The following is a 23,938-nucleotide window of genomic DNA, read 5'->3' on the forward strand; positions in this document are numbered from 1 at the left end:
GCGGTCTGTTGACGCCTCTATGTCTGAACGAACGAACGAAACATGCGCTTGCTATTTTTTTAAAAACGCCCCCTGGCCGCTCGCATCCTACGTCATCTCCGCTATTTATTAGATTAATCGAGTACATCGAAAGGCGTATGAACTGCTCGCAGTGCTTGTGGTAGCATTTTCCTACCGCAATCATGCGAGCAGTTCAGGCTAAAAGACAACCAAGTGACGTGGTCGATGACGCTGCTTTGTTAATTATGCACAGCCTTAAAACGCCCGTTTTGACCATTTGGCACGCCTGCGTTCGGATCTCCACTCCCTGTTTTCAAGCACCTTCCCCTGTTACCACCCACAAACGCCTCATTCTGTCACTCAAATTAGCAGGCATTCGCTATTTTGCGAGCACACAATTTCCGACCGCAATGACTGGTTCGCGCATGCGTATTACAACCCATACGCATGCACAGTTGTGCGAACATCGCTCGGAGCGAACGAGCGGCCGCTTACGAGCGGCTCTGAATCAGGGCCTCTTTTTTTTTTTTTTTATGGAGCGGCCTCCTGGCCGCTCGCATTGCTGTGGGTTGACACCCACAGCTAATGCGAGCTGCCAGGATGATGGTCGCGATGGTCAAGACCGTCACGACCATCGGGCTTGCGTCGAACCTTTGTGGTAGGGACTCGTGGCCGCAAGCCCCAGAGAGCTTTCGGCTCTAACAGAGCCGAAAGCTCTCCCACTGACATCACTTGTGATGTCAGTGGGGCCACCCCCAGACTGTAGGTGTTCTCATGGGAACGCCTCCGTCTGGGCAGCCACCGCCCCTGGCCCGCCCAGCAAAGGGGGCGTGCTGTCACTCAACATCGGCAGCACGCCCCCTTTGGTGCGAGACCCGGAGCAACGGATTTCCTGTCGCAATCTGGGTCTCGCGCATGCGCACGTCGGAGCCGGCTCCGTCGTGCGCATGCGCTCTGGGCCACCATCGACCTGGTTGCGAGTGCTCAGCGCTTGCGATCGGGTCTGAATCAGGCCCTCTGGCCCTGATTCAGAGCCGGTCGCTCTGACAGAGCGCTCACTCTGAATCAGGGCCGGTCTTTTTTTTTTATAGAGTGGCCTCCTGGCCGCTCGCATAGCTGTGGGTGACCACCCACAGCTATAGCGAGCGGCCTGGAAGATGGTTGCGATGGTCAAGACCATCATAACCATCGGGCTTGCGACGAGACCCTTGTGGTAGGGTCTCGTTGCCGCAAGCCCCAGAGAGCTTTCGGCTCAAACAGAGCCAAGAGCTCTCCCACTGACATCACTTGTGATGTCAGTGGGGCCGCCCCCAAATGGTAGGCGTTCTCACGGGAACACCTCCGTCTGGGCAGCCACCCTCCCGGCCCGCCCACCAAAGCGTGCTGTCACTCAACATCGACAGCACGCCCCCTTTGGTGCGAGACCCGGAGGGACGGCTTGCCCGTCGCTATCCGGGTCTCGCACATGTGCATGATGGAGCCGGCTCCGTCGTGCGCATGCGCTCTGGGCCACCATCGACCCGGTTGCGTGCGCTCAGCGCTTGCGACCAGGTCTGAATCAGGCCCTCTGTATCTGAACGGTCCCAACCGATATCTCCAAGCATTGGTCCCAGCTGACATCTCCAACCATCAGTCCCATCCGATATCTCCAACCATCGGTCCCAGCCGATATCTCCAACTATCAGTTCCAGCCGATATCTCCAACCATCGGTCCCAACCGATCTCCAAACATTGGTCCCAGCAGGTTTCTCTCACCATCGGTCCCAGTCGATATCTCAAACCATCGGTCCCAGCCGGTATCTCCAACCATCAGCCCCAGACGATATCTCCAACCATCAGTCCCAGACAATATCTCCAACCCTTGGTCCCAGCCGGTATCTCCAACCATCGGTCCCAGACAATATCTCCAACCATCGGTCCCAGCCGATACTTCCGTCATCAGTTACAAACCGACCCAGTACTGCAACTCATCATCATCGGTTCCAAACCGATCTAGTATTGCAATTCATCATCATTGGTTCCAAACCGACCCAGTACTGCAACTTATCATCATCGGTCCCAAAACGATCCAGTACTGCAATTCATCAACTTCGGGCTCTTATCAATTAAGTTATTCAAATCATCATCAACATCACTCCCAACTGATCAAGTTTATCAATTCATTAATATTAGACTCATATCAGTTAAATTCTTCAATTCTTCAACATCAGACTCAAACCGATCAAGTTCATCAATTGTTTAACATCGGATTCAATTCCATCAAGTTCTTCAAATCATCAACATCGGTCTCAAACCGATCCAGATCTGAATCCAGCATCATCAGTCCCAATCCGATTCAGTATTATATATTCAGTTCCATTCCAACCTGCTGTCTAATAAAGACATATTGGCCCTCATTCAGAGCCGCTCGCTATTTGTGGTCGTTCGTTCTAAAACAAGGGGTGGCTATTCAAATGAACCGTTCGCTAATTGCGGTCTGTTCACACCTCTAAGTCTGAACGAGCGAGCATAACTTGCGGTTGTAATTTTGAAAAATACGTCCCCTTGCCGCTCGCCCCATATGTCATGCCCGCTATTTATTAGATTAATTGAGTACATCGAACAGCGTATGAACTGCTCGCTATTCTTGTGGCTGTTTTTTTTAACCACTATTTTGCGAGCAGTTCTGAGTAAAAAAAAAACAAGTGACGTGGTCAATGACGCTACTGTATTAATTATGCACTCCCTTAAAACGCCCGTTTTAACCTTTAAGCACGCCTGCGTTCGAATTCCACACCCCCGTTTTCAAGCACCTTCCCCTGTTACCACCCACATACGCCTCCTTCTGTCACTTAAAATAGCAGGCATTCGCTATATAGCGAACAAACGATTTTCGGCCGCACTGACTGGTTCGCGCATGCGTATTAAAATCCGTACGCATGCGCAGATGTGCGAACATCGGTCAGAACGAACGAGCGGCTGCTTACGAGAGGCTCTGAATCAGGGCCATATTCAGTTCCATTCCAACCTGCTGTTTAATAAAGACATTCTAAGAGCAATAGCGAACTGAGAAGTCTGAGAGCAATTGAGGGATCAGACACAAGCCGTAGGATTTGCACAAGACTTTGTAGCACGCTTAGAGCATCAAGAGGTGGCACAGGCTTACGTGATACAGTTCTTGCAAGAGCTACAGGGGGTCATTCAGACCCGCTCGCGAGCGCAGGACGCTCGCAAGCGGGTCGATGTTGCCCCACCTCGCATGCGCATGACGGAGGGAGCTCCGTCGTGCGCATGCGCGAGACCCGGATAGCGACGGGCTCTCCGTCGCTCCGGGTCTCGCACCAAAGGGGGCGTGCTGTCGATGGTGACTGACAGCATGCCCCCTTTGGTGGGTGTGCCGGGGACGTGGCTGCCAGACGGAGGCATTCCCATGGGAACGCCTACCATCTGAAGCCGGCCCCACTGACATCACTAGTGATGTCAGTGGGAGTGATTTTGGCTCTGATAGAGCCAAAAGCACTCCAGGGCTTGCGGCAGGGAGACCCTACCGCAGGGTTTCCGTTGCAAGCCCGATGGTCGCGATGGTCTTGACCATCATCATGGACGCTCGCATAAGCTGTGGGTGGTCACCCACAGCTATGCGAGCGTCCAGGAGGACGCTCCATTTTCATGGAGGAGGGCCCTGATTCAGAGCGAGCGCTCTGGTCAGAGCATCCGGCTATGAATCAGGCCCACAGTTCCTGCACTTGGTGATCCTGGGGCATCCAGGACAGCCTTCCAGAATCCTTCTGCATCTGTTCCTACAGTTGCATCCCATCCTCAACTGTTTATTCCAAACAAATTCAGTGGCACTTCTAAAGCAATTTCTCCTCTCAATTGCTCTCAGACTTCTCAGTTCGCTATTGCTCTTAAACCTGAATATGTAGGTTCTCTTCATCAACTGTTAGAACAGTTACACGGTCTTCTCACCAGAATTTTTCCGATTATTCCTGTTCCTTGGTGACACTCCTGACACAATTAAGTCTTCTGCTCCATATCCTGGGTCTGAAGAGACTATTGTGACTAATGTCGCAGAATCTTCTAGAGCTAAGGTTTATCCTAAGCAAAATAAAGTGAGTCACCGGAGTTACCTGCACCCCAAGCTCTCTGTGGCTGAATGCCAGCAATGCAAGGATTTACATCTGGCTCTACTGTGAGAGTTCAGATCATTTCATTAAAGACTGTTTCCTTCGCAAGTCAAGCAATGGTGACAGGTGTCAGCATTACAGTGTTCGTGTTTGCAATTCTTTCCATGTGCCATCTGTAGTTCCAGTTTCCTCAGCCCTGGACTTGGGGGTTATGACTACCATTCAAAAGGAGTTTCAAATGCACAATTGGGGTCCTGTAACACAAAGGTCCTACTCCAAATTTGGGAACCAAAAGGGTATACCCAAGTCTCTTATAATCCGAGAGACATCTGACTCTTCAGTCTCAGGAGAGGCATCTGATTCTTCAGTCTCAGGAGCGGCATCTGATTCTTCAGCCTCAGGGGAGGCATCTGGTTCTGCAGCCCCAGGAGGGGCATCTGATTTGCCAGCCTCGAAAGAGGTATCTAGTGCTCTGACCCTGATACTGATTCAAATTTCTCCGGACTGAGGACCTGATTCAGAGTCGCTCGTAAGCGGCCGCTCGTTCGCTCCGAGCGATGTTCGCACATCTGCGCATGCGTATGGGTCGTAATGCGCATGCGCCAACCAGTCAGTGCGGTCGGAAATCGAGCACTCGCAAAATAGCGAGTGCCTGCTAATTTGAGTGACAGGTTGAGGCGTTTGTGGGTGGTAACAGGGGAAGGTGCTTGAAAATGGGGAGTGGAGATCCGAACGCAGGCGTACCAACTGTTCGCATGATTGCGGTAGGAAAATCCAACCACAAGCACTGCGACCAGTTGAGACGCCTTTCGATGTACTCGATTAATCTAATAAATAGCGGAGATGACGTAGGATGCGAGCGGCCAGGGGGCATCTTTACAAAATAGCGAGCGCATGTTTCGTTCGCTCGCTCATAGATAGAGGCGTCAACAGACCGCAAAGACCGAGCGCTCAATTTAAATAGCCGGCCCCTTTTTCTGAACGAGCGAGCGCAAATAGCGTCCGGCTCTGAATCAGGCCCTGAATTCAACTCCATCTTCAGCTGATACCAATTCAAGTGTCTCCTTACTCAATCCAGTTCCTTCCATTGGTCCGAGTAGCCCAGGAGGGGCATCTGAGTTTTCAACTCCAGGAGAAACGTCTAATCCGCTAACCCAGAGGGGGTCTCCAGAGCCTCAGTTCCGGGAGGGGTCTTCAGTATCACAGATTCAGATATTGACTCCTGTCAGTATTCTCCTGAAGATATAACCCTGTTGAACGAAAGTCTGATTAGCACTTTTTTGACTTTGTCTTTGAATTGTGACCAGTCAATTAAAACTTCTAGTATGGTTTAGGTCTAAGAAAGGCCATCTGAATATCAGGGTTCTACCCGTTCTGGTTACACCTCCTTCAGTTCCAACTGGTTCAAGGGTCCCTGGACTCAGGGCCTGATTCAGCTAGGATTGCTATTTTGCTAATACGCACGCACCACAGTTGCTAATATCAGCGGTGAAATGCAAATGTTTGCAGTCGCATTGTGATCACAGCCTAACAGAAGGATGCCCACTTCCCCTTACACACATCCGTATACTTGTGCAACATAGCAAAATAATTGGTAACGTTGGACCCATACACACAGGTAAGGCAGGTCGGACCTCACTCAGGAATTGCTAACTTCAGTGCACGCTATGAGGCCTCGGGCTGCATATGGTATTGCAATGGATAATTTATGCACCCTGAAACGGCATTGCAACGCACTGGCATGCCTGCGTTCGCCCTCCAACCGGTTCCACCCGTCTGTTCAAAGGCTCCTTCGGTTTCAGCCGATTCCAGTTCTTCTGGACCCAATTCAGTCCCATCAGTTGGTTCGAATAAAGGACTCCAGTCAATTTCAGACATGGCATCCTCTCACCACTCTAAAGTTCTGCAAGCTAATTCCACTTCTGTTCCTGAGTGTGCATTGCAAGTTTCAACCTGCCAGAACTCAGCTGGTGCTCCAACACCCATTTACGGTGATGTTACTTACTTCCGTGCTTTAGCATGCCAATACCTCACTGATATAGAGTCGGGAACACCAATGAAAATTACTCACGCCAATATTATTAAATGCTTGCTCCTATCCTTTAGAGGTAAAGTCTTGGAATGAGCTAATCCACTAATCGAATCCAAAAATCCGTTACTTAATGATCTCCCAGCTTTCATTAAAGCTGTTTATAAAGAATTTGCCTCAAAACCAGTCTGTTTGGGACCATCTAAGTATGCTTCCCAATCTGCCAAGATCCGCTTATTGCTCAGACCTGCGTGGCATTGCTGTCTGAGCAAGATTGGGTTTTACTTGACCAGTGTATTAGAAACATTCAAGCCATCAAGAGACGAGACATTTCAAAATCTCAAAGCCCAAACCATGGACTTGAAAGTTGCACACACTTCCTTGTCTCCTTTAGGCAGCTCCTTTGAAAGTACTAATCTCCTGGAGTCATCGTCCACTCGCTCTTCTAAATGTTCATCCAATACTCAGTTTTCTGATCCATCGCTTTCCAAGCAAGATCAAGCTTTATTAGATGTAATCTCAGGTATTACAAGAATAGGAATACTCCAAAAATAGTTCAATGACAACAGCCTGTTGACCTATGTATGGGTTATGTTTCCTTCAGTTCATCTTCTGATTCCTTTGGGTATTCCAGTCCTATGAATGCATACATTTCTCCCATATTCTCCTATGCTTTTACTTCTACTGTGTTGTTTTAGCTAGCGCTGAGGTCCGCTCACGTTGTGACCGCACACCAATCTAGTATGACGCAGAGGTCCACCTTTACTGAGCATTGCATCCAGCTGGCTATGAGGTCTGTCCACACGGTTCCTGCTCTGTGCTCTCAGTGTGTTTACTCAGCATGCAGGCTGCACTCCAGAGTTCCCTCCAAACTCAGTATGGGCGCAGTCATGTTGCATTCAGTCACCTGACTCTCCTCCACCACTCAGAGTGCTGCTCCCAGACCAGCTGACCCTGGGGGACCACCCCTATAAATTTTATTTCCTGACTAGCCTCCATTGCCTTTACTATGTTCCTTCTGCTGAAGTCACAGCTCCATGCTGAGCTCCCAGGTACTCTGTATCTGAACAGTCTGAACGGAATGGGTGGACCAGCCCAGCACATCAGAGCAATACCAGGATGTTTTGGTCTTGCCGTGAGCATGGAATGTGTTTTGTGAATGATACCTCGGGGTATATTTACTAAAGGTCGATCAACATCGATGTTGTGTTTCTGGGGCTAAATCGCACATTTACTAATACTTAAAAAAAAATGTTTAAAATTGTATGTAAATGTGTGATTACGAGTAAAAGCGTATGGATTTGCCTGAAGCAAATGCTATAGGTTATTAGTCTTTTAAAACAAACTTTTGTAGGCGGATATTACATTTGTTTTAAAGATGATCCTGGAGCCTTGGGCAAACATGGAGGGGATCCAAGATACAATAGATGGACAGACATGGGGGTAATCCGTCCTACTGTCTTCTATGAAGCTGTAGTGTAACATTAGGTTGTAGCAACCGTACGATGCGCTAGCTGGTCCAATGTGCATTGTAATCTCAGGTCAGACATGGGGCAGAGGAAGAGTGGTAAGGGGGCATAGAAGAGATACAGGAAGGGCAGGCATGAGGAGATGACAAGAGACAACACAGGGATAGACAATAGATAAGGGAAGACATGATTAGCCTAGACGGGGCAAATGAAAGACAGGCATGAGGAGGAGAGATAAGGCAGCAAACAAGATACAGAGGCAGGTTTTGGAGAGCACCCATAAAAACAGGAAGAATGGGAGAAACATAATACAAGGAAAGGACAGACATGGAGGGTAGGCAACATACAAGGGAAGGACATGTAAGGTAGAAAAGAGACATCTAACGGACAGACATGGAGGGGAGACAAGATACAAGAGGACAGACATGAAAGAGAAGTCAAAATACAAGGGATGGACAGACATTGACGAGAGACAAGATAGAGGGGATGGACAGACATGGATGGGAGACAAGAGACAGGGGATGGACAGACATGGAAGGGAGGTAAGATACAAGGGAAGGACAGACATGGAGGGAAGACGAGATACAAGGGAAGGACAGACATGGATGAGAGACAAGAATCAAGGGAAGGACAGACATGAAGGGTAGACAAGAGACAACAGCTGTAGAGATATGGGACCTCATTCAGAGGCAGTCGCAAGAAGCGATCGCTCTCTCTGAATGAGGACGGGCGCTTCTTTTTTTTTGGTGCGGCCTCCTGGTCGCTAGCTAAGCTGTGGGTTACCACCCACAGCTTAGCTAGCGACCAGGGTGATGGCCACGATGGTGATCACCGTCACGACCATCGGGGCTTGCGACCAGACCCTAAGTATGGGTCTGGGCACTCGCAAGCCCCAGGGAGCTTTCTGCTCTGATGGAGCAGGAAGCTCCCCACTGACATCACTGATGATGTCAGTGCGGCCGCCCACAAAACGGTAGGCGTTCCTTAAGGAACGCCTCCATTTTGGAAACCACCCCCCCAGCCCGCCTACAAAAAGGGGCGAGCTGTCGATCAACATCGACAGCCGCCACTTTTGTAGCAAGCTATGGAGCGAGAGAGTTTCTCTCTCGCTCCGGGGCTTGCGCACGCGCAGTGTGGCTGCTGCGCGTGTGCAGGGCTACCCATCAACCCAGTTGCTAGCACATCGGTGCTTGCGACCAGGTCTGAATGACCCCCATGGAGTGGAGACAAAATACAACGCATGGACACACATGTAGGGGAGACAACAGATAACAGCAGGACAGACATGGATGGGAGATAAGATACAATGGATGGACAGACAAGTAGGGTAGACAAGAGACAACAGCTGGACACACATTGAGGGAGGACAAGATACAAGGGATGTAAAGACATGGGACCAAATGTAATAGGGTGAGAGTTTAAAAAATGTGAGAGTTTCCTCACACCTTTTAAACTCGGTCAATGTAATAAAGTAAATACATGTTTTTCAGACTAAAAAAACTCGCGATTTATACTCTCATCCAGATGATTTCCCATTTTGAAAATGCAACTCGACCAATGTAATAGTGTGAGAGATTACTGCTAAATTATCACATTTTCTAAGCTCTCACCCTATTACATTTGGCCCATGGAGGGGAGACAGAATGGAAGGCATGGACTGACATGGATGGGAGACAAAAGACGGGATGGACAGACATGGAGGAGCGACAAAATACAAGGGAAGGACAGACATAGAGGGGAGACAATATACAAGGAATGGATAGACATGGTGGGTAGAAAAAAGACAATAGCCAGACACACATGGAGAGCAGACAAGATACAATGGATGGATAGACAAGTAGTGTAGATAAGAGACAACAGCTGGTCAGACATGGAGAGGAGACAAGATACAATGGGCATGATTCAATTCAGCGCGATGTAAATAGCGCCGGGAGATAGCTCCCGGAGCTATTCAATTCATCGCGCTGTTAGGTCGGGGAAGGCTCGTTATCGCGCCTTAAACAGGGTGTTTAGGCATGATAACGGGCATTCCCCGACCTAACTTCCCGGCGCGAGGCTGTTTTCCCGGCGCTAAGGGCAGAAAACAGCCTCGCGCCGGGACTTTTGTCGGATTTCTTCTCTCATCCCCGAAGGGATGAGAGAAGAAATCATTAGTCGGACTTGTCAGCGCGGTGTATTGAATAGCTCCGGGAGCTCACTCCCGGAGCTATTTACATTGCGCTGAATAGAATCGAGCCCAGTGAATGGACAGACAGGAGTAAACAAGATACAAGGGATGGACAGACATGGGGGGAGACAAGATACAATAGATGAACAAACATGGAGGGGAGACAAGATACAACTGAAGGACAGACAGGAGTAGACAAGATACAAGGGATGGACAGACATGGGGGGAGACAAGATACAATAGATGGACAAACATGGAGGGAAGACAAGATACAACTGAAGGACAAACATGGAGGGGAGACAAGATACAATAGATGGACAGTTATGGAAGGAAGTTAATATATATAAAGGATGTACAGACGTGAGTAGATAAGATACAGGGGATAGATAGACATGGTGGGGAGGCAAAATACAACGGAAGGTCAGACAGGTAAATTGCAATCTGGGACCTTTCACTACAACACTGTAGTGCTCCTAATCTTATTAATGTTTGTCCAGCTGTTGATATATTTTACAAACTAGGGCCCTGATTCAGAGCCAGACACTCTGACCAGAGCGCTCGCTCTGAATCAGGGCCCACCTCCATAATTATGGAGCGTCCTCCTGGACGCTCGTATAGCTGTGGGTCACCACCCACAGCATATACGAGCGTGCAGGTTGATGGTCGCGATGGTCTTGACCATCGCCACTGTGAGCCGAAGCCTGCGGTTGAGTTTCTCAACCGCAAGGCCCGCAGTGATTTTGGCTCTATCAGAGCCAAAATCACTCCCACTGACATCACTAGTGATGTCAGTGGGGCCGGCTTCTGATGGTAGGCGTTCCCTTGGGAACGCCCCCGTCTGGGAGGCACACCCCCAACACGCCCACCAAAGGGGGCGTGCTGTCAATCAACATCGACAGCACGCCCCCTGTGATCAGACACAACGAGCGAAGGAAAGTCCTTCGCTCGTCGTGTCTCGCACATGCGCACGACGGAGCTCCCTCCGTCGTGCGCATGCGCAGTGCACACCATCGATCCACTTGCGAGCGGACAGCCGCTCGCGAGTGGGTCTGAATCAGGCCCTAGTTCTGGACTTAAAACATGTGTAAATGGCAGGTCCGAACCTGGGAATAAAGTGATAGAGTAAGCTATTACTTTACTTATTGCTGACCGCCGGGATGAGCTCTTATCAGAGCCCATGTCCTGCTGACCTCACAATGGTAAATACTCCTAGACAAATACTCCTTATTGCCACGATATGTGCTCATAAAGAATATTCATTTTCATGGACATACCGTGTTTATTTATTTTACAAAAAGACTGCAAACGTTACGTCAATGAAGCAATAATCCCGACAACTTGGGCTGCCAAGGTAGGTACTATGGGCCTCATTCAGAGGCGGTCGTTAGATGCAAGCGGTCGCTCTGAAACAGGGCGGCCGCTTGCATCCTGAACGGCCCCTTCCTTGTTGATCGTTAAGCTGTGGGTCAACACCCACAGCTCTAACGACCGACATGGGGGATGGTCGCGATGGTCCAGACCATCGCGACCATCGGGGCTTACGACCAGACCCTAGGGTAGGGTCTGGGCACTCGTAAGCCCCAGGGAGCTTCCTTCTCTGTTTGAGCAGGAAGTTCCCCACTGGCATCAGCCCCCAAATGGCAAGCGTTCTGACTGGAACGCCTCCGTTTGGCCGGGCACACCCCCGGCCCGCCCAGCAGACGGGGTGAGCTGTCACTCAACATTGACAGCTCGCCCTGTCTGCTACGAGACCCCTAACGATGGAGCGCCCGTCGTTAGCCGGGTCTAGCGCATGCGCACGACGGAGCCAGTTCCGTCGTGCGAATGCGCCGTGGGGCACGACCGACTCTGAATGAGCTCCAATATGCTCTGGCCAGGTGACTTACTGTAATGAGCAATAGAGGAAATATGTGTCCACGTTTCTGAGCATCGTTCCTACACACACAAAAGGACTACGCAGTCTACAGTGTAAACGGAGCATAAATAATTGTAAAAAATGGGAAGTGTTTTATTTTACAGGTACTGAACATATAAACTTGAAATCTCCCCAACATGAACCTGGTGCTCAAAGGAAGGGCTATATTTCATGGGATTGTGGCGCAGACTTCCTCGCTATCAGCCCGTTCTAATAGCCAAACTCTTGTCATTGAGAATTCTCATGTGAGTTATGCACTATTATGTCATTACACAGTAATGGGCTCCCGTCAGATCAATTCAATTGTTGCTCTGATCGGGCGTCAGTTACTCTTGACGTGCCCAAAAGCACCAAGTTTAGCCTCACAAAGTGGTTACACCCGTCAGCGTTAGGACTCCGAAACTACCATGGTCTTATCGCACATTTCTGTTCGCCATTGCAGGAGGCTGCGACCTGAAATAGTATGCAGCTGCGGCTATGGGCGCCCAAACGACAGAACAATTGAATTACTGCCAAGCGCCATCTAGTGGTGGGCGCAAAAAAAAACATTGAATTTCCACCTCTGAGTAAATCTAAAGTGTAAAATGTGAACTGAAAAAAGGAGTATTTTGCTTACTATGCAGAATTAGCTGTATATATACGAGACGCCCCCCATCCTGCATGGGCAGCCTATGCGCCTGATTTACTCCAGGAGTGAACAGTAGATTATGCCAGGAGGTGTGTGCCAGGAGGTGTGTGCCAGGAGATGTGTGCCAGGAGGCGTGGCTTCACATATAGAACATGACTTTACTGTGTTATGGCCATTTGAAAGAATTAGGCCAAGATACAAATCACAAAATGAGTTTATATGACGTTCACAGCAATATACACAACACATCGCCGTCTTCCCTTTAAAAAAATAAATAAATAATAGTGATTCAAACGCATTCAGTCAATCAAAACTGCCTGCCGATTGTCATCGTCCTCGGTTCGTGCCTCACACAAGTGGTCGAACGCCCGCAATTGATCCGGCAAAAAACAGGCGTGTCTGCTTTTTTTTCTTGTGGTCAGCATGGGACGCACTTTGCGTGAACGCTTATACTGTACTTTACCACGTTTACATGTTCCTACTACACCATTCCATCCCCCTTAGGAGTCGTAAGTCTAAAATCTGTCCTAATCGGAACAAGTGCGTACTTGTAAGGATTTGTGGTGTGCACGCACTGTTGAAAAAGACGAGGGAAAAACAAGCGCAAACTACGTTTACGTACAGCTCAGCATGAGCCCAAATATGAGGTGCTCCCTTACCTGCTGGAGCGGACTGAGGGGGACAACTGGGGAGGGACTGGTTTTGGCATCCCGGCATTCAGAATCCCGGCAATCAGAATGCCTAACCCACCCCTCCAGCAGCCTAACCCTCCCCCTACAGCCTAATCCTAACCCTCTCCTACCGCAGCCTAATCCTAACCCACCCCTCCCTCAGCCTAACCCTATACACCCCCTTCTGCAGCCTGACCCTCCCCCCACAGTCTAGCCCTAACCCACCCCTCCCGCAGCCTAACCCTCCCCCCCGGCAGCCTAATCCTAACACTCTCCACCCGCAGCCTAATCCTAACCCACCCCTCCCTCAGCCAATCCTATACACCCCCTACCGAAGCCTAACCCACCGCAGTCTGACCCTCCCCCCACAGCCTAATCCTAACCCTCTCCTACCGCAGACTAATCCTAACTCACCCCTCCCTCAGCCTAACCCTATACACCCCCTTCTGCAGCCTGACCCTTCCCCCACAGTTTAGCCCTAACCCACCCCTCCCGCAGCCTAACCCTCCCCCCAGCAGCCTAATCCTAACCCTCTCCTCTCGCAGCATAATCCTGTACACTCCCTTTCGCAGCCTAACCTCCCGCAGGCTGACCCTCCCCCCCACAGCCTAGCCCTAACTCTCCCCCCTCCGCAGCCTCACCCTAACGCTCTCGGAGCCTAATCCTAACTAGGGGTGTGCACCGGCCACTTTTCGTGTTTTGTGTTTTGGTTTTGGATCTTTCTTCGTGTTTTGGATTTGGATTGGTTTTGCCAAAACCACCCTTCGGTGTTTTGTGTTTTGGATCTGTATTTTTTTTAAAAAAAGCATAAAAACAGCTAAAATCACAGAATGTGTTGATTTTTCTGCTCCTATGCTATTATTAACCTCAAAAACCTTAATTTCCAGTCTATTCTGAACACCTCACAATAGTGTTTTTATGTCCAAAAGGTTGCTCCAAGGTAGATGGATGACTATGCTAAGCGACACGAGTGGGCGGCACAAACACGTGGCCCATCTAGGAGTGGCACTGCAGTGGCAGACAGGATGGCAGTTTGAAAAACTAGGCCCCAAACTGTACATAATGCAAAGAAAAAAAAGAGGTGCAAGATGGAATTGTCCTTGCACCCACCCTTATGTTGTATAAACAGGACATGCACACTTTAACAAAGCAATCATTTCAGCGCCAGGGTCTGATTGGTTCGTTTGGCCCCCCACAAAACAAGCTGGCAATTAATCTGTCCCTGCACAAACTGGCTCTACGGAGGCAAGATGTCGTCCTCATCCTCCTCATCCACCGATTCCTCACCCTCTTCAGCGTTGAGAACATCCTCATCCTCACAGAGTCAGTGCCAGATTAACAATGGGGCGGATGGAGCTACAGCTCCAGGCCTCCAAATAAAAATAGGCCCATCATCATGACAGCATGATGTTGACTGACCATCTGCTGTCCACATGGTCATCCATAAATCATAAGTAGTAAAATTGTATTTATAGTTACCTCACAAAATAGATTTTTTTTTCTTTTACATATTTACGGAGGTTAAGTGGACATTGGGTACAACCGCATTTTTCAGGACACTGAGGACACTTTTTCTGACGTTTCTGTACAGTCTCAGTATCGCCTGCCTAGTGAAGTGGAATCTAGACGGGATTTGGAACCGGGGACACACTACCTCCATCAATTGTCTAAATCCCACTGCACTAATGGCGGATACCGGACGCACGTCTAACACCAACATAGCAGTCAAGGCCTGTTATACGTTTTGCTTCAGGATGACTGCTGTCGTACTTCATCCTCCTCGCTAAGGACTGTTGGAGGGTCAATTGTTTAGTAAAAGTAGTGGTGTTCCTACTTCCTCTCTGGGATGATGAACAACTCCCAGCAGCAGCAACAGCACTAGGAGGAAGTGGTTCTTGATCTTTCCCTATTTTATTTTATCGGAGAGGGTTTGGTCCTTCAATTATGTTATATTGATATATACGTGCGGCTAAGGCGCACACAAACACAGAATTTTTTTTTTTATTTTTGTTGGAGACTAGTGCACTTTGTGGGTTACACCACCCTTTAAGAACTGAGCCAGCCGGCTCTTTACTTATGGGACACAGGCGCATGCTTTGTGCTGCTCCTTTGTTGATGCACGTGCAGCTACAGCCCACACAATTCACAAAGACAGAAAAAAAAAGAATTTTATATTCTTTGTGGAGCACACTTTGAGGGTTACACCACCCTTTAACAGACAGACATACGCTTGTCGCTGCTGCTTTGAGGATGCACGTACAGTGCAGACAATTCACAAACACAGAAGAAAATATTTTATTTTTGTTGGAGTGCACTTTGGGGGTTACACCACCCTTTAACAGACAGATGCATGCTTGGTGCTGCTGCTTTGAGGATGCACGTACAGTGCAGACAATTCACAAACACAGAAGAAAATATTTTATTTTTGTTGGAGTGCACTATGGGGGTTACACCACCCTTTAACAGACAGACGCACGCTTGGCGCTGCTGCTTTGAGGATGCAGGTGCAGCTACAGCCCACACAATTCACAAAGACAGAAAAAAAAGAGAATTTTTTATTTTTTGTGGAGTGCACTTTGAGGGTTACACCACCCTTTAATGGACAAGCCAGCCGGCCCTTTACTTATGGGACACAGGAGCAAAAGCTTGGCGCTGCTCCTTTGTTGATGCACGTGCAGCCACAGTGCACACAATTCACAAACACAGAAAATATTTTTTTATTTGGTTTGGAGTGCACTTTGGGGGTTACAGCACCCTTTAACGGTCAAGCCAGCCGGCCCTTTACCTATGACACAGGCGCACGCTTGGCGCTACTTTGTTGATGCACGTGCAGCTACTGCCCACACAATTCACAAACACAAAAAAATATATATTTTTTGGAGTGCACTTTGGGGGTTACAGCACCCTTTAACGGACAAGCCAGCCGGCCCTTTACTTATGGGACACAGGCGCACGCTTGGCACTGCTCCTTTGTTGATGCACGTGCAGCCACAGTGCACACAATTCACAAATACAGAAAATATTTTTTTATTTGGTTTGGAGTGCACTTTGGGAGTTACAGCACCCTTTAACGGTCAAGCCAGCCGGCCCTTTACTTATGACACAGGCGCACGCTTGGCGCTACATTGTTGATGCACGTGCGGCTACTGCGCACACAATTCACAAACACAGAAAAAGTATTTTTTTTTTGCACTTTGGGGGGAGCACCCCTGATGGACAGAGCACCCCCTGGACAACACTACAGCACCCCTTTAGGACACTGCACAGGACTTTGGAGTGGACACAGCCCCTATGGACAACTGACTGCACAACACAGTCCAGCCAGCCCCTATGGACTTTGGAGGAGTGGACACAGCCCCTATGGACAAAAGCAGCACAGCACAACACAGCCAGCCCCTATGGACTTTGGAGGAGTGGACACAGCCCCTATGGACAATAGCAGCACAGCACAACACAGCCAGCCCCTATGGACTTTGGAGGAGTGGACACAGCCCCTATGGACAACAGCAGCACAGCGCAGCACAGCACTACACTGCACTACACTACACAGCCCAGCCAGCCCTAACTCCCACCCTCCCTCTTCACTGTCCACAGCCGAGTGAGAAAATGGCGCCGACGCGGGTACCTTATATAGAATCCAAATCCCGCGAGACCCGGAAGGCGGGATTATGATGTTTTGCCTCGATTTCAGATCCGAGTCAGGCGGGAAAAGTCGAGCCTGACTCGGATCGGCCTCGGATCGGGGGGGGCTCGGGAGGGTTCGGATTCCATAAATCCGAACCCGCTCACCCCTAATCCTAACCCACCCCTCCCGCAGCCTAACCCTCCCCCCACAGCCTAATCCTAACACTCTCCTCCCGCAGCCTAATCCTAACCTACCCCTCAGCCAACCCTGTACACCCCCTTCCGAAGCCTAACCCACTGCAGCCTGATCCTCCCCCCACAGCCTAATCCTAACCCTCTCCTACTGCAACCTAATTCTGACCCTCTCCTCCTGAAGCCTAATCCTGTACACCCCCTTCCGCAGCCTAAACCCCCTGCAGCCTGACCCTCCCAATACAGCCTAGCCCTAACCCACCCCTCCCGCAGCCAAACCCTCTCCCCACAGCCTAATCCTAACCCTCTCCTATCGCAACTTAATCCTAACCCTCTCCTCCCGAAGCCTAATCCTGTACACCCCCTTCAGCAGCCTGACCCTCCCCCCACAGCCTAGCCCTAACCCTCCCCCCTCCGCAGCTTCACCCTAACCATCCCCTCCTGAAGCCTAAAAACCCCAAACGCAGCCTAATCCTAACCCTCATACTTACTGTTACAAGTTGTCTGCATTCTGAGCGCCGGGATGCCGACTATATCATCCGGGAAGGGAGGCATAAATTAGATAAGGAGGTGCGACAGACAGGAGATAGATGGGGGAATCGGTATGTAATGCTGGCTGTCGGGATGCCTACTGTCAAAATACTGACAGCCACATTCCGATGGTTGGTATCCCAATGGGGCGGGTAAGTACACTTACCCTCTCCCTAACCCACCCCACCCCGCACCCTCCCCGTTAGTGTTTAAACCTAAGTCTCCCCCCTTTGTGTCTAAACCTAACCTAAACCTGCCTCCCCCCAGCAGTGGTGCCTAACCCCACCCCTCCCCCCTAGGGGTGCATAACCCTAGCCTCCCCCCAAAAAAAACCTAACGCTAACCCCACTATGCTACCTAAACCTATCCCCCCACGCTGCTAACGCTAAGGACGAAACGGACTTACCAGCCGGGATGTACTAAGGTGACCATTCCGCTAGTCACCGCAACCTTACTAATCGCATATGCAAAGGACAGCTCTTGTGATAAGCTTTGCGAAGCAGCCGTCGCCGGGTGACGGGGTCTCCGTGGGACCCCCTCCGCACCCCGGGAGCTTCCTGCTGGTCACCTGTGCAGGAAGCCCCGGGCTCCTCCTCCTCCCTGCACCCTGAAAATTAGGAGGAGGCGGAAGACCCAGGAGGAGCCGCGGGCCGGCGACCATAGAGAGCAGGTGAGTTGGTGCCAGCGCTGGGCGACGGCGAGGCAGCGGCAAAGCGTCGGGAGCTGGGTGCGGTAAGAAGACCATAGGCTTCTATAGGGTAACGCCAGGTTTTTCTGGCGTTACCCTCTGCACCGATAAAAGTGTGGCAGGGGCTTAGTACATATGGAAATGCGCATTTTTCCTTTAGTACATCCTGGCCTGTCCTTCTGGATTCCGGCGTCGGGATTAATTTAGGCATCGGTATTTTGACGCCTATCTTAAATCCCTTGTCTATCTCATAACTACATCCCAGATTGGAGGGGGTTAAAAAACAAGTAGGGCAGATAAAAGTTATGGAGCAAGAGAACCCTACAGTAAGTGGAAAGACAATTACATACAAAGTTAAAGCACAAATGAATATGCTGTTACTATATAAATAATATGTTAATAAGGAGATATGAGGCAGGACCTGCCCCCTGCTGGCTCTATATAATTATAAATACATATAACTCAGGTTCTGTACATAACTGTATACAAAGATTGTGCCCCCACTTGCAGCACTTAGTAGTAGTATACTGTATGTACTAATATACACTGTGCAATAAATGCCATGTACTTTTATTATTAGAACGTGGGCGGTTAGTGTTCCATACGTAACTTAAATGTGCCTGGCCCCCAATGTACCCCCCACAGACAGTCACTAGCAGCCATCCCCTCTCAGTCAGTGCTGCTGGCTGGCAGCCTCTCTCCCAGGCCAGCCTCTGCCCCCTCCCACTGTATACAGACACCAGGGGAGGGGAGGTCTCTCTCTCTCTATTCTATTATACTGCTACGTGCAAAAAGAAAACACACTGCTGCAAATGGTCATTAATCGGTGGGTGCTGTCCCGGCAAAAAAGGTCGGTAGCCTGGTGCATGTGTGCTCACTGCTAATAAGGATTTACACTGCAGAAATCGGGATCAGCATCTGGACCTGGAAACGGGTGAGTCGGTATCTGCACATTGCTCTGTTCCAGCATGTAGTGTCCCTGCAGGACCGGTGCGGGTTATCTGTGGCCAGGTATAGCCATGTGGAGATCATGCAGCCTCTGCTGCTATAGGGGAAGGTCTATGGTGCATATGCAATATGTATGTGCAGGTGTATGTATATATGTATATATGTATATATATCACTACAGGCAGGCCCACCAGGTTTTGTGCTATTACATTGTGCCAGGTAATCTGTTTCAGACTGTAATTGCACTGTGCCTGTGTAGCCTCCTGTTATAAGTATTGCCGTACTATGCCGTCTGGTAATGAGTGCTTTTACACATACTCTGTCATTTTATAGTTTATTTTTTTGTATTTTCTCATTTTAATATATAGACAATGATCATACCCATTGCAATGCGGCACTGCATCATAATCATTCCCTACTGCCAGCCTCTGTAATGTTGTGTTATTATCCCCTCATGGCAGGAGATGTCCCTGTCCTCTTACTGCTTTGTAATTACTCAGTCTGCTGAATTGCTCTGTAGCTTCTGCTATCTATGTTGTATGACATGATCTGTTATGTATTGTAATGTCACTTTGGTATTCATTGCTATATAATACCCTTCTTCCTCACATGTATTGCTCTGTAATACCCTTCTTCCTCACATGTATTGCTCTGTAATACCCTTCTTTCTCACATGTATTGCTCTGTAATACCCTCCCCTCCCACATGTATTGCTCTGTAATACCCTCCCCTCCCACATGTATTGCTCTGTAATACCCTCCCCTCACACATGTATTGCTCTGTAATACCCTCCCCTCACACATGTATTGCTCTGTAATACCCTCCCCTCACACATGTATTGCTTTGTAATATCTCATTCCTCTCCCACATGTATTGCTCTGTAATACCCTCCCCTCACACATGTATTGCTCTGTAATATCTCATTACCCCACCCCCCACATGCATTGCTCTATAATATTTCATTCCCCCCTACATGAATTGTTCTGTAGTATCCCCCCCTCATGTGTATTGTTGTGATTTAACAAGCCCCCTTGACATGCATTGCTGTGATATAACAACCCCCCCTGACATGCACTGCTGTGATATAACAACCCCCTCTGACATGCATTGCTGTGGTATAACAACCCCCTCTGACATGCATTGCTGTGGTATAACAACCCCCCCTGACATGCATTGCTGTGATATAATAACCCCCCCTGACATGCATTGCTGTGATATAATAACCAACCCTGACATGCATTGCTGTGATATAATAACCCCCCCTGACATGCATTGCTGTGATATAATAACCCCCCCTGACATGCATTGCTGTGATATAATAACCCCCCCTGACATGCATTGCTGTGATATAATAACCCCCCCTGACATGCATTGCTGTGATATAATAACCCCCCCTGACATGCATTGCTGTGATATAATAACCAACCCTGACATGCATTGCTGTGATATAATAACCCCCCCTGACATGCATTGCTGTGGTATAACACCCCCCCCTGACATGCATTGCTGTGGTCTATCTCCTGGCACATTCCCTGTGCTGTTTGTGTGTGTGTGAGGCTTGCTGAAGGTGACTGCAGGCTTGTACAATTCACACAACATCAGGGGCGGGTGGGGGGTGTGCTCCCTGCAGATGACCCCGATTGGCAGACTGTGCTTCAAATGAAGGGAGAAAAGCAGCTGCACTGTGTGTGTGAGGCAGACATGTCGCTGTGCTGTGGTACACACAGTGTGGGGATAGTATGGGAAGAGTTGCTGCTGAAGTACTGGTTCCCCCTATTGAGCAATGGTTTGTGCTGCCTATAGCACTGTACTGACCCATCATATTTCATACCGATCCCATACAGACAGCTCATATGGTAGAGTTGGTGTCTTGTACCATTTATTCTGCAATTCCCCATCTACATAATAAGTTTTCACAATATCTCTCTGTGCCATGGAAATCCATCCGTCCTGTCACCACATCTAAGGAAGTGGGAAGGGCGGCAATACAGTTTCTGGCAGAAATTAATTACAGGGACGGAGTACTAGACTTACTTTAGGTATAAGATCTACTAAGTCGTCACTGTATTGGGCAAGAATTTGGAAATTGGAACAGAACAATGTTACATGGATTTCTAGAAAAATGACTGAGCAAAAAATCTGCATCAGTTGCATTTCTGAGAGCCCCAGTGTCGGTGTACCGGTGACATGCAGGTATTGCATAAATGACAACCAGCGGGTCTGGTGTCTAGAACACCAGTTTGGTCGCTGACACACTACGGGGTAACGATACTGGATCAGAACCTCTATACCTTCTAATATCCTGCCTATACCTTCTAAGGATTACGCTAATTTGCGTACGCAGTCATACAGTAAATAAAGACCTGGAATCTGTGGTTCCAAAGCACAAGTATTATTCAAGTAAAAGTACAGTCAGTTACACGCTATTGATCCAGACACAATTCGGCGCAAAGGAATTATACAGACCCAAGTACAGTATACATACGCAGCGCTTCCGGACCAGATGTTAGGCATCAGCAAGAAACCCCTCGTCTATCAGCATTCAGCACGAAGACTAAAGCTGGCCACACATCTAAAGATTATCTGTCCAACCAGCCAACTAGTTGATCGGTTGGAATGAAAATCTGGTAAGATTCCCGCCACATGCAACATCCTAACAGTTATTCATATCATATACATTTTGTTGCTTGAAGTCTCAGCGGTCCATAAGTTGAGAATGCATGATGCGATCTCCCCACCGATAATACCGGAATACTGTGGAAAGAGTACGCATCAGTACAAAACCAAACACGGCTTACTTATCATGTATAAAACCTTAGTTACCAAACAATCTTTATTTCACAGCATTTATACTAACTGAGCAAACTTAAATCTTATACCTTAAAGCTTATGGAACCTTGTATGTGAATATGTAATGTGTGAGTATACGGGGTTTGATATAAAGACGCTAGTTAACTGGGGACAGATGCGTGCGCATTTAGCTACTAAACGGTGTTTTCATATAGGATCTTATGCATTCGCTAATATGCGACTAGTTAACAGCGCAATTGTGCGTATTACTGTGTATATGAGAAATGATGAAAGATGCAATCGCATGGTGCTAATAGTAATCTCGCCATATGTACTTAATTGTGAGTTTATTTAAAATGGCACTGGGGCAGCCATTCGCAAAATGGCGTCTTGCGATTTCATTTCCAAGATGGCGTCTTACGGCCAGTCGCAAGATGGCGTCGCCACGATTCAATTTTAAACTGACCTTGTCTCAGCCAATTTGACGGGTAAATTTACTAAGATGTGAGTTCTATTAAGAAGTGATGTTGCCCATAGCAACCAATCAGATTCCAGGTATTATCTTCTAGAAGGTGCTAGATAAATGAGAAGTAGAATCTGAACCAAGGTCTTATATAGACCTCCCATCTTAATAAATTTACACCTAATTGTGCACCTGTGAATTAGTGCATTCATTAACTATGGATTATGTTCATGCTGCAACTGGGCGGTATACGTTCAGGAAGTCGGCGGATGCAATGCCGACCGCCGTGTTCCCGACTGCTTAATCCCGGCGAGGGTTAAATGACAGGCGTCTATATCTAGACTCCTGTCATTTTACCGATGCCGGGAGACCGGCGCCCGGCATCCCGATCGAAGGGATGCCGGGCGTGGACAGCCGCAAGGGGGGGAGGGTTAGGTTTAGGGTTAGGCACCCCCTCGGGGGACTTAGGTTTAGGTGGCGGGAAAGGGGGGGGTTAGGTTTAGGAATGGGGGGGGGGGGGAAGGTTAGGGTTAGGCACCCTAAAGGAGGGTTGGGGTTAGGGGGTAGAATTAGGTTAGTTTATAATTACCTTTAGTACGATCGGGATTTCCTCCTCTGTCGGGCTGCTGCTGCCGACAGCCATGCGGTCGGCGGCAAATCATACCGAATGCAACTGGCTGTTTAATACATAAGATAGGCTTTTCCCTAAATGATGAGGTATCGCCTCTACGAAAGTCACTGGAAATCTTCATTTATATCTATAAGTAATTTATAGGGAGACTATATTAAAATTCTAATTTTCTGGGAGTTGTTTTTGTTTATATTTTTTCAGTGAAATATATAAAAGTAAATATTGGCTTCTAGTTTACGCTCATTCAGAACAGAAGAGCTGACAGTTTGTGCATCTCGCCAGTATCAGCTGGAAATGTACATTTTGTTACTACAGAGTTACTGATGCAATAAGATTTCTGAGAGGCCGTGTGTGTTATCAGATGACATTCATCCGGTTCCCTCGCTGGTCAGACGCAGTCTGTGGGCTCTGCATCCCTCTTATACAGTCTGCTCCCTGTAACGCCGCACTACCCGGCCGAAATACTGTATGTCCCGATTATGCCCCTCATTCAGAGTCGATCGCAAGAAGCGATCGCTCACTCTGAATGAGGGCGGTCACTTCTTGTTTAGAAGTACTGCTTCCAGGTCGCAAGCTTAGTTTGCGATCAGGGTGATGGTCGTGATGGTCATCACCATTGCGACCATCGGGGCTTACGACCAGACCCTAAGGTTGGGTCTGGGCACTCGTAAGCCACAGGGAACTTCCTGCTCTGTTTGATCATCAATGATGTCAGTGGGGCTGCCCCCAAACGGCAAGCGTTCCGACTGGAACGCCTCCGTTTGGCCGGGCACGCCCCCGGCCCGCCCAGCAAACGGGGCGAGCTGTTACTCAACATCGACAGCTCGCCCCGTCTGCTAGTCCGTTTGCAGCATTAGGACTAGATAACTTATTGCTGCACCAGATAATGGGTAAGCAGTATTGCAGACATAAGGGCTGATTCAGTGATGGACGGAACTGCCATTGTAGCTGACGGATGGCAATTTGTGAAAGTATGCTAATGACTCACTCGCCGTCTAGTGCTTACAGACGCCCATGCCTCAAATCCGCCGCTCACGTACAAAACCGGAAACACCGAAGGCCGATCAGGCGGCCATCAGCCTTCTG

General features: G+C 48.9%; 1 protein-coding gene across 1 annotated transcript in view; it reads left to right on the forward strand.

Moving 5' to 3' along the window:
• Positions 1-18,750: 18,750 nt before the first annotated feature.
• Positions 18,751-23,938, forward strand: part of RNF24 (ring finger protein 24) — a 101,065-nt gene continuing 95,877 nt past the window's right edge. Inside the window, exon 1 of the mRNA XM_088448939.1 lies at positions 18,751-18,954. The gene's annotated coding sequence lies outside the window, so the exon portion shown is untranslated. The remainder of the gene's footprint in view (positions 18,955-23,938) is intronic.

This window comes from Taudactylus pleione, unplaced genomic scaffold (assembly GCF_031769625.1).
Source record: "Taudactylus pleione unplaced genomic scaffold, aTauple2 ptg000472l, whole genome shotgun sequence".
NCBI classification, from domain to species: domain Eukaryota; kingdom Metazoa; phylum Chordata; class Amphibia; order Anura; family Myobatrachidae; genus Taudactylus; species Taudactylus pleione.